The sequence below is a fragment of the Tiliqua scincoides genome, chromosome 3 (assembly GCF_035046505.1).
Source record: "Tiliqua scincoides isolate rTilSci1 chromosome 3, rTilSci1.hap2, whole genome shotgun sequence".
Classification (NCBI taxonomy): Eukaryota; Metazoa; Chordata; class Lepidosauria; order Squamata; family Scincidae; genus Tiliqua; species Tiliqua scincoides.
The window spans coordinates 26,060,546-26,075,902 of NC_089823.1; positions in this window are offsets into that span (position 1 = coordinate 26,060,546).

Consider the following 15,357-nt stretch of genomic DNA (forward strand, 5'->3'; position numbering starts at 1 on the left):
GAGGCCCACTGTATTGTTAAGAACAGTGAATTCTTTGTACAGTCCCTTTAAGTGCAACCCAGTGCCAACAACTGTTTTGTTTCCTTTGAACTGCTGCAGGCCTGTGTTAAGAGCACAGTCAGGAAATGGAATATAACTCTCAGTAAACTAACAATGCAATTCTATGCATGTTTACACTGTAGTAAATTTCCCTGTACTCAGTGGGGCTTGCTCCCAAGTAAGTGTGTACAGGAGTGCAGCCTTAATTTCTAATACTTGCATGGAACCTCAAAATGTCAAGGTACAACAGACAACACAATTGCCTCTCTCCGTTATTATTTATGGTATATGTTTGTTCTATACCCCAACCCAAGAAAACTGATTTTACCAGGGCAGCTTACAACATGTTAAAAATAACAAGATAATACCAATTTAAAATGTCAGCATCTTATATTAAACGGGACATGCCATGCTTTGGAAGTATGTTTGAAAATGCCTTTTCGCCTCTGTGGTTCAAATCAGTCACTCATCTAAGGTTTTCACAGCGCTTCCCCTTACAATTTTGCTACAGAAGATGCTCTGAAGTGTGGTGGGGGAGAGGCAAGCAATAGAATAAACCTCAACCATCGAGCAAGGAGTATAATTTATCTTCTTGCTGCTTGTCTTCCATCACACAAAGGTGCTACCCACTCTCAACTCAACATAAGAACAGCCCCACTGGATCAGGCCATAGGCCCATCTAGTCCTGTATCTAACAGCGGGCCACCAAATGCCCCAGGGAGCACACCAGATAACAAGAGACCTGCATCCTGGTGCCCTCCCTTGCATTGGCATTCTGACATAGCCCACTTCTAAAATCAGGAGGTTGCACATACACATCATGGCTTGTAACCCATAATGGATTTTTCCTCTAGAAACCTGTCCAATCCCCTTTTAAAGGCATCCAGACAAGATGCCATCACCACATTCTGCGGCAAGGAGTTCCACAGACCAACCACACACTGAGTAAAGAAATATTTTCTTTTGTCTGTCCTAATCCTCCCAACACTCAATTTTAGTGGATGTCTCCTGGTTCTGGTGTTATGTGAGAGTATAAAGAGCATCTCTCTATCCACTTTATCCTTCCCATGCATGATTTTGTATGTTTCAATCATGTCCCCCCTCAGGCGTCTCTTTTCTAGGCTGAAGAGGCCCAAATGCTGTAGCCTTTCCTCATAAGGAAGGTGCCCCAGTCCAGTAATCATCTTAGTCGCTCTCTTTTGCACCTTTTCCATTTCCACTATGTCCTTTTTGAGATGCGGCGACCAGAACTGGACACAATACTCCAGGTTGACCCTATTTTTTTCCTAAAAGGAGCAGCCTCTATCTGAATTTTCTGTGGCAGTTATTTTGGGGCTGCTGCTGCTGTTCACAATGCAGCATTCTCAAATGGAGGAACAAAGCCTTCTGTGCTGCATTTACATAGCATTTGATTAGGTGTGATGCATAGGCTAATTGCCCTCTGGAGTGCAAAGCTGAACTAGGTGATCAAAAGCGTTAATGTTGTAGATGATAATGGACTGCTAAAGTGCTGTGTTGACAGAAAGACCTCTCTAGTCAAAGGCAATATTCCTACTGTAGTTTGTATGGTTTGTTTGGACTTGGTTATATTTCTGATTAATTCACAAGTAACCAGTCTCTCTCGGTTAGGATTTCGCTATGTAAGAGATTCTGACCCAGATCCTTTGTAGGAAAATGATTCTGAATGGTTGCTTTTCCCAAAAGGTTTCATCATTAAAAATTCAGTGATGCTTTTAGGGGTGACTGGTGCTCATGCCACCGGCTAGAGATTAATGACTTGCATGAAGGATGGCTTAAACAGATGCTTTTGTTACCTAGGCAATACCCCAGCTGAATGGAACATATCTGTAAGTTCCACTCAAATGCATTTTGAGAACCAAGGCTGATCCTGAGACAGGGTATCTTTCCCTTCACACATTTCACACCACAAATTTCAGAGCTACATTTCAGCAGAGGTGATATTTCTCCTGACAAGCTCAAGACATGGAAAAATATCCTCCCATAATATGAGTTTAGGAAATTAGTCCTATGGCCAGTAAACATAAAACAAGATTTCTGAGTGCTCACCAGCTAACAAAATTGCAGAGGATCAGGTTTTGAAATATGCTTCTTGCAAATTAGAAGAGGGTGGATATAGACAGGGATATGTGTGCACAGGATGTGATTCCATGATATGTCTGAAGAAAAGGTACATAATCTAATATAGGTTGCAAATTTCAGCTTCCTGTGAATCTCAGTTTTCACTTTAAAAAAAATCAAGTTTCTAGTCCTTATGGCTGCACGTATACTTGACAGTCTGTAGGCAAAGCTATGGAAATCTCAGAAGCCAGTGAGATGTTTAATAAGATTTCCAGTGGTTAGGAGCAGGGGCTTCCATGTATAGCCCCTTGCAAAATCAGCGTAAATTATACAACATTACACATTGAATAATAAATTATGCAAAACCAAAAAATACTGAAATATATCTGGATTGATAAAAAAAAGAAAAGATTTTTCTCAACACAAAATTTGGATCTCCTTATTGCAAAATTCATTTTTTTGCTGCTTAAAATAATATAATATATATTAACTATATAATAAAAAATAATACTTAAAATAATAGAGGTTCTGCTTCTATGAGTTTGCAACAGCAGTTTAAAATGTCTTGACATGCCCAATGGTGATTCAGCCAGAAAGCAGATATGATGGGTTTCTGTCCCAGAAACTCTGATGGAATTGGCAAGGTGTTTCAATAAAACCAGACACTTGTGCTGCTATGGTTTAAACCAGTGACCTCCAAACCGAAGACTGCTGCGTTTAGAAAAAGTCATCCCCACATGGTGCAGCACTTTCCATTCCACACCGCAGCCTCTTCTCTTTCCATCTGATCTGCTCACAAATGTGTCCAGGCAGCCACTTCCACTATCCATTGCCACAGCAAGCTCTGCACCCTGATTTCTGGGCAGACACAGCTGTCCATGGTGTTGTCTGAGGGTGGTGAAGTCATGCAGGGCCTTGAGTAGTATCAACCAGAACATCTGCTCTGGAGATATCTAGAGCTCAGCAGAGCCCTTATGTACTCCTGTTAGGCTGCAATCCTATACACATGTATATAGGAGTAACAGCCCAATCCTGAGCTGCCCAGTGCGCAGGGCTACAGCAGCACCGAAAATGGCTGCTGCAGCATCCTGTGCACCCCAGGCAGCCACCGCTGCTGCCTCGGGAGAAGCAAGTAGCCCTGCAATGGGGCTACTCAATTCTATGACGACAAAAGGGTTGGCGTCAAATTTAGAGCCTCCGTGTTGGGTGGACAGTCTAACACAGAGCCTCAGGATCTCGTGGAGCTTTGCTCCACCGCTCCCACCTCCCTCTCGCCCCACTACCTCCCCCTGGCCTGTCTCATCCCCGCCCACTCCTCGCCCTCCCTCTGCCTCCCACCACCTTGGAAAGTCTTCTCCCTGCCTCCCCCAATGCACCCACCTACCTCTCTGCTGCCTGGTGGTTGGTGTGACTGCTGACTGGTGGAGCTCTGGTGCTAGCATTGCCCAGAGCTGGGCAATTGCTCTGGTGCACCATTGCTCTGGTGCAAAGCACAAGCCCAGCATTGCCCAGAGCTGGGCTAGCACTGACGCTCCTCTGGCGCTAGGACCCACAAACGTGCCTTATGGCATGTTTGCAACAGTGTGCGCTGGCAGTAAGCCGGTGCGCACTCGTTAGGATTGGGCTCCAAGTCTCTTTGCACTCACTTCTGAGTAGACATGCCTAGAATTGCACTGTTAGCATGACTACCCTATCCAGCCTCCACCTCTCCCTCAGAAATGGTAAGTTTTAGTAACCTGCAACCTCTCGCTCCTTCACTTCTTGTTTAACAGATGTGCCGACTGTGCTGGCAGACAATGGTGAGTGTGAAAGTCTCAGTGTGGAGGGGGCCAGTCCTTCAAGCCAATTAGGCTCATGCGGAGGGACTGCTACTGGATGTCCTGGCTTAGTAGTGATGTGCAGTGAGGTCAGTGGCTGGGGAGGCACATGCTGTGGCACTGCAAGGCATTCTGGGGCACTACCTGGAAGCCGCAGGGCATTCTGGGGTGCTACCTGGCTACAATCAGAGGAGAGGCTGAGCCTATCACTGCCCCACCTCTTCTCTCTCCCTGTTTTTGCAGTGGACCTCTGCAAATGTGACTATTTTAACTATTAAAAGGGATTGGAATCATACAGAAAAGATGTTTATAGCACATATCAGCGGAAAATTCTTAATATTTATTTTATGTTCCTTTTAGTAAAAGCTATTTTCATTGGAGTATGATAAGTGAGGCTCTGATTCCCCTGTTCCCCTGACTGCAAGGCCTTGTTCCTCACTGTCAAGCTTAGGATCCATGAGGGGACCTGCCTCCACAGCTGGCTTTGCTCCTCCTTTTTTGTGGCATGACAGAAACACTCTCAATGCTTCTTCTTTACATCAGGGAATCCAGCATGTTTTTGCTGGTCAGTTTTAGAAAAGGCAAGCCTTTACTTTCATTCTCTGTACTTCTCTGCATTAGAACCCTGGCAATAACTAAACTGCTTCCCAAAATCTAACCACATTTATATACTGCCTTCTTCCCCCATTTCCTCACAATCATTTTGTAACAAGAGTTGGCCCTATTATCATCTCTCAGGCCACTTCATGACTGAATGTGAATTAAATCTGGGACTTGCTTAAACCACCTAGTGCAGTCATGAAAGAGAACAGAACTAGGAGGGAAAGGACCTAGGAAGGGTCAATTCCCAACCCATTAAGAGCCCCATTAGGCTAATCCAAGCAGTCCATTCAGGAGCCTGCAGAGTAGGTCACGCCCATCAGCAGCCATTTGCCTTCCTGAGCTTTTGTAAACTCACCTGGGAAGGCCAGCCCCCTTTCAATCAGGAAGGAAGGAGGGGGGAGGAGCCAGCCAGGAGTATAAAGCTAGGCAGGCCATCGCGTGAGGCTCTCTGCAGACGCGTGTGGCCTCTGGGAACCCAGTGCCTCTGGGGACTAAGTGCCAGGTAAGGCACGAGAGTTTAGCATCTGGGCGAGTTCAGCAGCAGGGCGAGGAGGCCAGGGCCCCAGACACTGCCCTTCCTCTTCCCTAGAGAAAAGGGCTGCTATCCAGTGTACGGTTTTTAAAAGGACCCCTAAATAAAACAACAACAACAACAACAAAAAAGCTATGCAGTCAGACAGCCAGCAGCAGGGTGGGGGCTATCCAGTGTTCTGCATCGAGTGCCACATGTATGATTATATGCCTCTGGGGCATAAGTCATGGGTGTGTCCTCGATGCAAGGAGCTCCAGGCTCTCAGGGAACACGTCCGCTCCCTTGAAGCCTTGGTGGCCGACCTGGAGAAGTGCAGGCAGCCAGAGGAGGACCGTGGGGAGACTTCTGGGGACGATCAGGCTTCGTCCCAACCTCAGGCGTGCAGCTCCTCGGCTGCCCGGGTGGGAAGTCTCGGGACTGGAGGACGTCATCCTGGAGAGGAGGGAAACAATCCCCTAGGGGGGACCCCTTCTCCAGGGGATGGGCCCGTATCTGAACACACTCGGGATACTCCTCGGCGGGAGGGGGGTCAGGGGCTTCTTGTAGTGGGGGATTCGATTATTAGAAACATAGAGAGGGGGGTTTGCGACGGATGTGAGGACCGCATGGTGACTTGCCTGCCTGGTGCGAAGGTTGCGGACATCACTTCTCGTCTAGACAGGCTAGTAGACAGTGCTGGGGGAGAGGTAGCGGCTGTGGTGCATGTCGGCACCAACGATGTGGGCAAGTGTAGCTGGGAGGTCCTGGAGGCCAAATTTAGGCTTTTAGGCAGGAAGCTGAAAGCCAGGACCTCAAAGGTAGCGTTCTCTGAAGTGCTACCTGTTCCTCGCGCAGGGCCAGCTAGGCAGGCGGAGATCAGGGGTCTCAATGCGTGGATGAGACGGTGGTGTAGGGAGGAGGGGTTTAGATTCGTTAGGCACTGGGGAACGTTTTGGGACAAGCGGGGCCTGTACAAGAGGGACGGGCTCCATTTGAACCAGAATGGAACCAGACTGCTGGCGCATAACATTAAAAAGGTGGCAGAGCAGCTTTTAAACTGATCCCTGGGGGAAGGCCGACAGGAGCCGAGGGGCATCCGGTTCGGGACTCCTCATCCCTATGGGATGAGGATGGGGAGGTTAGAGAACAACAAGACAAATGCAGGGTAGGAGAAGAAATTGGGAAAGGTAGGGTGATGGGATGTGATAGACGGTTTGGCACAATGAGAGGATGCGGGGACAAAGGAGCGAATAAGGGGCATTCCATGTATAAATGCTTTTATGCGAATGCCCGAAGTCTACGAGCAAAGGTGGGAGAACTGGAATGTCTGGTGACAAGGGAAAACATTGACATAGTGGGCATAACGGAAACCTGGTGGAATGCGGAGAATCAGTGGGATACCGCAATCCCGGGCTATAAACTCTACAGGAGGGACAGGCAGGGGCGTGTTGGAGGTGGGGTGGCCCTTTATGTTAAGGAAGGGATAGAATCCAGCAAAGTAGAGATTGAAGGTGGGTCCGACTCCACCGTAGAATCTCTGTGGGTTAAATTACCAGGCTTGTGCAGCAATGTAATACTGGGGGCGTGCTATCGTCCTCCAGACCAGAAATCTGATGGGGACCTTGAAATGAGGAAACAGATCAGGGAGGTGACAAGGAAGGACAGGGTTGTAATCATGGGGGACTTCAATTATCCTCATATTGACTGGGTCAATTTGTGTTCTGGACACGATAAGGAAACCGGATTTCTTGACGTGCTAAATGACTGTGGCTTAGATCAGCTAGTCACGGAGCCCACCAGAGGACAGGTGACTCTGGATTTAATTTTGTGCGGTACGCAGGACCTGGTTAGAGATGTAAACGTTACTGAGCCATTGGGGAACAGTGATCATGCTGCGATCCGTTTTGACGTGCACGTTGGGGGAAGAATACCAGGCAAATCTCTAACAAAAACCCTTGACTTCCGACGGGCGGACTTCCCTCAAATGAGGAGGCTGGTTAGAAGGAGGTTGAAAGGGAGGGTAAAAAGAGTCCAGTCTCTCCAGAGTGCATGGAGGCTGCTTAAAACAACAGTAATAGAGGCCCAGCAGAGGTGTATACTGCAAAGAAAGAAGGGTTCCACTAAATCCAGGAGAGTGCCCGCATGGCTAACCAGCCAAGTTAGAGAGGCTGTGAAGGGCAAGGAAGCTTCCTTCCGTAAATGGAAGTCTTGCCCTAATGAAGAGAATAAAAAGGAACATAAACTGTGGCAAAAGAAATGTAAGAAGGTGATAGGGGAGGCCAAGCGAGACTATGAGGAACGCATGGCCAGCAACATTAAGGGGAATAATAAAAGCTTCTTCAAATATGTTAGAAGCAGGAAACCCGCCAGAGAAGCGGTTGGCCCTCTGGATGGTGAGGGAGGGAAAGGGGAGATAAAAGGAGACTTAGAGATGGCAGAGAAATTAAATGAGTTCTTTGCATCTGTCTTCACGGCAGAAGTCCTCGGGCAGATACCGCTGCCCGAACGGCCCCTCCTGACCGAGGAGTTAAGTCAGATAGAGGTTAAAAGAGAAGATGTTTCAGACCTCATTGATAAATTAAAGATCAATAAGTCACCGGGCCCTGATGGCATACACCCAAGGGTTATTAAGGAATTGAAGAATGAAGTTGCAGATCTCTTGACTAAGGTATGCAACTTGTCCCTCAAAATGGCCACAGTGCCAGAAGATTGGAGGATAGCAAATGTCACGCCTATTTTTAAAAAGGGAAAGAGGGGGGACCCGGGAAACTATAGGCCGGTCAGCGTAACATCCATACCGGGTAAGATGGTGGAATGCCTCATCAAAGATAGGATCTCAAAACACATAGACGAACAGGCCTTGCTGAGGGAGAGTCAGCATGGCTTCTGTAAGGGTAAGTCTTGCCTCACAAACCTTATAGAATTCTTTGAAAAGGTCAACAGGCATGTGGATGCGGGAGAACCCGTGGACATTATATATCTGGACTTTCAGAAGGCGTTTGACACGGTCCCTCACCAAAGCCTACTGAAAAAACTCCACAGTCAGGGAATTAGAGGACAGGTCCTCTCGTGGATTGAGAACTGGTTGGAGGCCAGGAAGCAGAGAGTGGGTGTCAATGGGCAATTTTCACAATGGAGAGAGGTGAAAAGCGGTGTGCCCCAAGGATCTGTCCTGGGACCGGTGCTTTTCAACCTCTTCATAAATGACCTGGAGACAGGGTTGAGCAGTGAAGTGGCTAAGTTTGCAGACGACACCAAACTTTTCCAAGTGGTGACAACCAGAAGTGATTGTGAGGAGCTCCAGAAGGATCTCTCCAGACTGGCAGAATGGGCAGCAAAATGGCAGATGCGCTTCAATGTCAGTAAGTGTAAAGTCATGCACATTGGGGCAAAAAATCAAAACTTTAGATATAGGCTGATGGGTTCTGAGCTGTCTGTGACAGATCAGGAGAGAGATCTTGGGGTGGTGGTGGACAGGTCGATGAAAGTGTTGACCCAATGTGCGGTGGCAGTGAAGAAGGCCAATTCTATGCTTGGGATCATTAGGAAGGGTATTGAGAACAAAACGGTTAGTATTATAATGCCGTTGTACAAATCGATGGTAAGGCCACACCTGGAGTATTGTGTCCAGTTCTGGTCGCCGCATCTCAAAAAAGACATAGTGGAAATGGAAAAGGTGCAAAAGAGAGCGACTAAGATGATTACGGGGCTGGGGCACCTTCCTTATGAGGAAAGGCTACAGCGTTTGGGCCTCTTCAGCCTAGAAAAGAGACGCTTGAGGGGGGACATGATTGAGACATACAAAATTATGCAGGGGATGGACAGAGTGGATAGGGAGATGCTCTTTACACTCTCACATAATACCAGAACCAGGGGACATCCACTAAAATTGAGTGTTGGGCGGGTTAGGACAGACAAAAGAAAATATTTCTTTACTCAGCGCGTGGTCGGTCTGTGGAACTCCTTGCCACAGGATGTGGTGCTGGCGTCTAGCCTAGACGCCTTTAAAAGGGGATTGGACGAGTTTCTGGAGGAAAAATCCATTATGGGGTACAAGCCATGATGTGTATGCGCAACCTCCTGATTTTAGGAATGGGTTAAGTCAGAATGCCAGATGTAGGGGAGAGCACCAGGATGAGGTCTCTTGTTATCTGGTGTGCTCCCTGGGGCATTTGGTGGGCCGCTGTGAGATACAGGAAGCTGGACTAGATGGGCCTATGGCCTGATCCAGTGGGGCTGTTCTTATGTTCTTATGACTGGAACCTTCTGTTAAGATGTCATGGCACAGTATGAAACATGGTATGTTTTTTTCTATCCCCCTTCACACATTAATTGCAGTTTCAAATTACCAAGCACAAATTACCAAGTAATTACCAAATTACTGACCAAGAACTCCTCTTGTAATGTGTACCTAGAATGCTTCTTCCTTGCCAATGTAGGCAGCTACAAACCATACAAATGTTCACACATTTCTAAGGACAGTTTTGCCTGAAGACCACAAATTACACTCAGCAATCTATCTGGTAATAAAACCATTCAGCAAATAAACAGAATTCAAGCAAAGTCTCTCTTCTCACAATCCATATTACCCATATTCAATGTCCTACTTCAGAGGATCAGGTTGTGTGATTAGTCAGTCCCGCCTGGCCTTAAAGTTTATCTTCTGCTGTTCAATTATACCTGTGCTGGATGAATTTGCAAAGGGAATTGTGTAATTTCAACTTTATCAACTTCAGTTGCGCTGAATTAAAACTGCAGAGACACAATTCACTGATAATTGTGCAGATATTTTCCACATATTGTTCATAGAAACGTTATTCTTTATTGATCCTAAAGAACATTAATTTCAATGAATGAATTCTCAAAATGCTACATTTCATTCTGAAGGTCAATAATCACTGTAACATTGTGGTATTCATTACTAAAATGAGTCATATTAAATCAAATTGAGCAAATCCTTATTTATTAAAGAAATTCACATTCTAATTTTCTGCAATAAAAGCATGCAAGGTGGCTTCCAAATATAATCCTATTATAAACTAGAAATAAGATTTATGCCTTAAAATCCACTGAGCTTAAGAACACATAACTATGCTGGATTGTGGTGTATGAATTTTGGTGGTTTTATCTATGTGGCATTGTCCAGCACAGGCAATTAACTAGGTACTATCCCTTTATGGCTGCAATCCTAAGCATAGTTTATTGCACTGGTTCTCAAACTTCCCAGGAGATTTACTCCTGGGGTAAGTCTTTGGGAGGGTGGGGGTAGGGGCAGCAAAATGATCCCCAGGATCACGCTCCTGGGGGGGGGGGTGCTATTTTTTAACAAAACATACATACTCCCAGGGTCCAGGGGCTGTGGGGAGCCCCACAGAGAGCTTGCAGGGCTCCCCTCGGCTTCTAATCAGTGAAAGTTGCAAGCACAATTAAACCAGAAGTAGAATTTCTGGTTTTGCCACAGAACCTACCAGTTTGAGAACCACTGCTTTATTGGAAGTGAGCCCTATTGAACTTGATGGAATATTCTTCTGAATAGACATGCAAAAGCCTGTGCTCTCAGTATTGCCCAAACCCCTTTTTTCCTTTAGCAAAGGAGTGGCCAACCTTTCAACTTTAGGGCTCCTGGACCTAACAATTATGTAGAAAAAGGAATTTTAGCAGGTGCAATTTGTCTTGCAGGTGACAAGCTGCACCTACTGAAATTCCCTCCTCTATTAACAATTGTTAAAGGCACAAGAGCCCTAAAATTGAAAGGTTGGCCACCTCTGCCTTAGCATATGAGAAAGTCTGCAGCAGGTATCTAAAACCATGCCAGCACTAAGCTGCTGGGGGCCATGTCACATGTCCTACATTCTCACTGATGACATAGCTAATGCAAGATCAGCAAGTGTCTGACCTGGACAACCAATAATGCCTCCCATATTTCTTTAGAACCCTGTTTAATATGCCTTATATTACCGACACCTGTGTAGAATCTCAAAGCAAGGTCCAACTGCCAACACATAGGATAGTTTCCACACAGACTTGGGTGAGAAATTTACCTATTATGAATTTGAAACTGGAAATATTGCAGAGAACTAGACTGATGGAACTTGTTTCTGAAAGACCAGAACAAGGTAAGTGATTTTAAGTTCCTAGAGCTGTAGGGTTTCTCCCAGACCAAGGGAAGAAATCTGGATTGTACTTAACCCATTTTTGCCTGGCCAACAGGTATACACATTTGGTCCCTGTTGTATATATACAACATTGGGCTTAAGGTAGCATGGCTTAAGGTAGCATGAACATAACTGAGGTTCCCCAACAGTCAAGAGTTTTGCAAAATCAAGAGTTTAGGAGGTATTTATGCAAATATGAATTGGCCTTTGAAGGGTGTGAGCTGCTTTAGTACACACACTGGATTCCTGTGAACCTAATGAAGCCATCATGCACCCTTCAGAAGCATATGGTTTCATTCTTTGTTACTTTTTTATTGGCCCTAATAAAGGTATTACCCTACTTCTGGATTGTAGGTTTTTGTTATGTTTGCAGTGACATTAGAAAAGAGCCTCCTTTATTCAGTCACTATTATCTCCCCAGCCCGACACCATTAGGTCAGTTGGATTCAGCCCAAGAAGCTTGTAGTGCAATCCTATGTCTACTTGGAAGGAAGCTCCATTGAGTTTAATGACACTTACTCCCAGGCTGGTGTGCATAGCAGTGCAGTCTTAGAAAATGTAAAAGATCCACCACCATGGCTCAGATGATTTTAGAATATAAGAAGACCCCTGCTGGTTCAGGCCCATCCAGTCCAGCATCCTGTATCTCACAACAGCCTAATAGATGCTTCAGCAGTCTGCAAGTAGATACTTGCATCTTGCTGCCACCTCCCTGCATCTAGCTTTCTATTTAGGCTCACACCCCCCAGCAAAGATACCAGATTGCAATTGGGTTGAACATGTGCTACTTTATTAAACACAGTCACCAATTTTTAATGCACAAAACCCGCTGAATATACCTTCCCTCTCTTGCTGGTCTGGGGCAGGCAAAAAAACTGCAATCCATGGCCATTTCAGATGACAGATAAAAATTCCTACCCGGTCCTCATAATAAGAACATAAGAAGAGCCCCGCTGGATCAGGTCAAAGGCCCATCTAGTCCAGCTTCCTGTATCTCACAGTGGCCCACCAAATGCCCCAGGGAGCACATAAGACAACAGAGACAACCTGCGTCCCAGTGCCCTCCCCTGCGTCTGGCAATCAGAGGCAGCCTGCCTCTAAAACCAAGAGCTTGCACATACCTACTATGACTTGTTACCCATAATGAACTTTTCCTCCAGAAATTTGTCCAATTCCCTCTTAAAGGCATCCAGGCAAGATGCCACCACTACTTCCTGTGGCAAAGAGTTCCATAAATTAATTTCATGCTGGGTAAAGAAATATTTTCTTCTGTCTGTCCTAACTCTCCCAACACTCAACTTTTGTGGATGTCCCCTGGTTCTGGTGTTATGTGAGAGGGAAAAGAGCATCTCTCTATCCACCCTGTGCATCCCCTGCATGATTTTGTATGTCTCAATAATGTCCCCCCTCAGGCACCTCTTTTCTAGACTGAAGAGGCCCAAACGTTGTAGACTTTCCTCATAGGGAAGGTGCCCCAGCCCAGTAATCATTTTGGTTGCTCTCTATTTCCTTTTCTATCTCAACTATATGCTTTTTGAGATGTGGCAACCAGAACTGGACACAATACTCCAGGTGTGGCCTTACCATCGATGAGCAACCAACAAATCTCAGACTGTGCGAACCCATCATGGCTTGTAACCTGTGATGGAGTTTTCCTCTGGAAATCTGTCCAGTCCTTTTTCAAAGGCATCTAGGCTAAATTCCATCACCACCATCCTGTGGCAAGGTGTTCCGCAGACTACATTTTCCTGGGACAGTTCCCTCATCTTAAACAGGTTACTGTTTAAACCCCAACCACTTGTCGGAGAGCTTGAAAGCAACCTGTGCGAGGCCTCAGCATGTATTTGGGAGCTTGACAAACACACCCACAACTCTTTTCCAGGCTGAAGTGGAGCTGCAAAGCTTGCTACTATAGCAACACACCCGGCCCAACAGCCAGTGTCATTTGATGACTGGCGTTTGGGCTCCCCGACAGCCCTCCTGCCGTCCCTTTCTGATGCATCCCCCTCGACCATGGGTGGACTTGGCTCTGCCAAGCCAGCCACGCGGGCGCCTCCTGCAGCGACCATTGTCCTCCTGCAGCGACCAAGTCCATTGTCAGAAGCGGCCTCCGAGGGCTAGGGCTGGGTGCTGGACTCCGCCACCGCCCTTCTCCCCGCAGCCGGCAGAGGGCGCCGCGGCTCACTCCTTGGCAGCCGCAGTGGGCACCGTGGCGGCGCTTGGAGGTAGCGGGCGCCGCTGGGTGGCCGCTCCCCGCGCCGCGTATATAGCTCTTCATCGCTCCCCTTCTCTCCGGCGCTGTCATCAGTCAGGGCGGGATGTGAGGCTGCGAGAGGGAGAGCCGGGCTGGGAGTGCGAGGCCCCTCTTTGTCCTGCCTGGAGGAAGCGCAGGAGGCTCCGTCGCGGACCAGGTAGGTGCCTCCCTCGGCATCCTCTCCTCCCTTGGGTACCACCAGCGCGCTGGGGGATGTTGGCTGCTGCATCCTCCAGGGGCGGTTATGCTGGGCAGCCGCACCGGACCTGCAGGCGGGACGGGGCCACTTCAGCCTCCCTGAACCCACTTCGGAGAGTGGTGGGGAAGGGGCCAGGGGGGCGTGGAGCAGGTTCACTGGGAACTGCCGGACTTCCCCGCCTGCCCGCTTCTCTGTGCACCCCTCTCGCCCGATTTCCTCCTGCGCAAGTTTTGAAGCCCGCTGGCGTGTTTTCCTCGCCAGTCACCTGCTCCTTGCACGAGGGGGTGGCTTCAGGACTCCCAGGCCATGATGATGATGACGACTGCTGCTTCCCAGGGTAGGATCGGGCAGTGTCTCTGCTTTCCCTCCCTCTCCCAGCAGCCAAAGACTTAAATTAGCCCCAGAGACACAACAGCAACAGAACCAAAACAACCCCATGTCTGGCTTGGCTGGAGGATTGTCTCTTGCAATAATCACACACACCCCCGCTTCCCCCGACAGCTGTTCGGATGGGCAGTCAGGATGTGCCTTTCTTTCACACTAGCACGTTGTCTCCCCTCCCCCTATAGGACGATCTCCCAGCCCAAACGCATTGCTTCCACCAGCCCCTCCTCAGATGTTGTCCCGTGATTGCCCTTTATTGATCGGCAGCTCGTTTGGGGCCACCACCTTGCTGGGATGGGGACAAAAGTGAGGAGTGGGCTCTCACAGTCCTGCCTCGGAGTTTCTTTCTTAGGCACGATTGCAGGACCTGCCTCCCTCCCGCACAATGGTCTGTATCGGAGGTGAGGATGATAAATTGTTCTCGCTATTTGAATAATCTACATAGGGCGCCAACTCGAAATGTCTCATCTGCACTGTCTATTTCTCTCGTGCTTCACTGCTACTGATCCTTTACAGACCCTGTTTTGCCCAAGCTAGTTTGTAGGGGGATGTACTGTATCCCCATTTTTACAGATGGGAAAACTGACGTGTCCAAAGCTGTGCTACAAAGTTTGGCTCAGGTGTGACACTTCTTGCTATACAAAAAGAATCTCTTTGAAAGAAAAATGTGTGTATCCAATAATGGTGTAATTATGGTGTCTATGGAATCCTAGACATGACTACTCAGAAGCACATCCTACAGTATTCAATGGGGGCTTGCTTTCAAATAAGTGTGTGTAGAATTGCAGGCTGAGAGTATGAGCTGGAAAGTCTCCAATTCAAGTTTTGCCTCTGCCATGAAGTCATCATGGTCATGAATCAATCCACACTTAGTCAAACCCCCTTATCCAGGCCACCTCCTCTCAGCATCAGCCCTGCCTCTGTTTGCCATGAGGGGTTAATAAGACATCCTGACCTTACTTTACTGTTGCTGTAAGGATTGTGGAGATCATGTATGTGATGTGCTCTGAACACTGTAAAGTACAATATTAATGCCAGTATTATGAAAATTGCCTGCGTTTTTCCCATTGTTAGTACAGAGCCTGGACAGCTCCTGCATGTACCAGCTGCCTGATTCATGTATTTATGGAAGGAAAAGTAGTTGTGTTGCACTTCAAGAACATAAGAAAACACTTTCTCTGTCAGCTTAGAGTTCTCATTTCGATTGAATTTAATTAACCTGTTTTTATATGTAAATCTTGCACTTTGGTTGGGCTCAAAGGAGTATGTGTTTTGCTTATAGCATTAATTTTGTGAACTACTTGAATTTTGTTTTT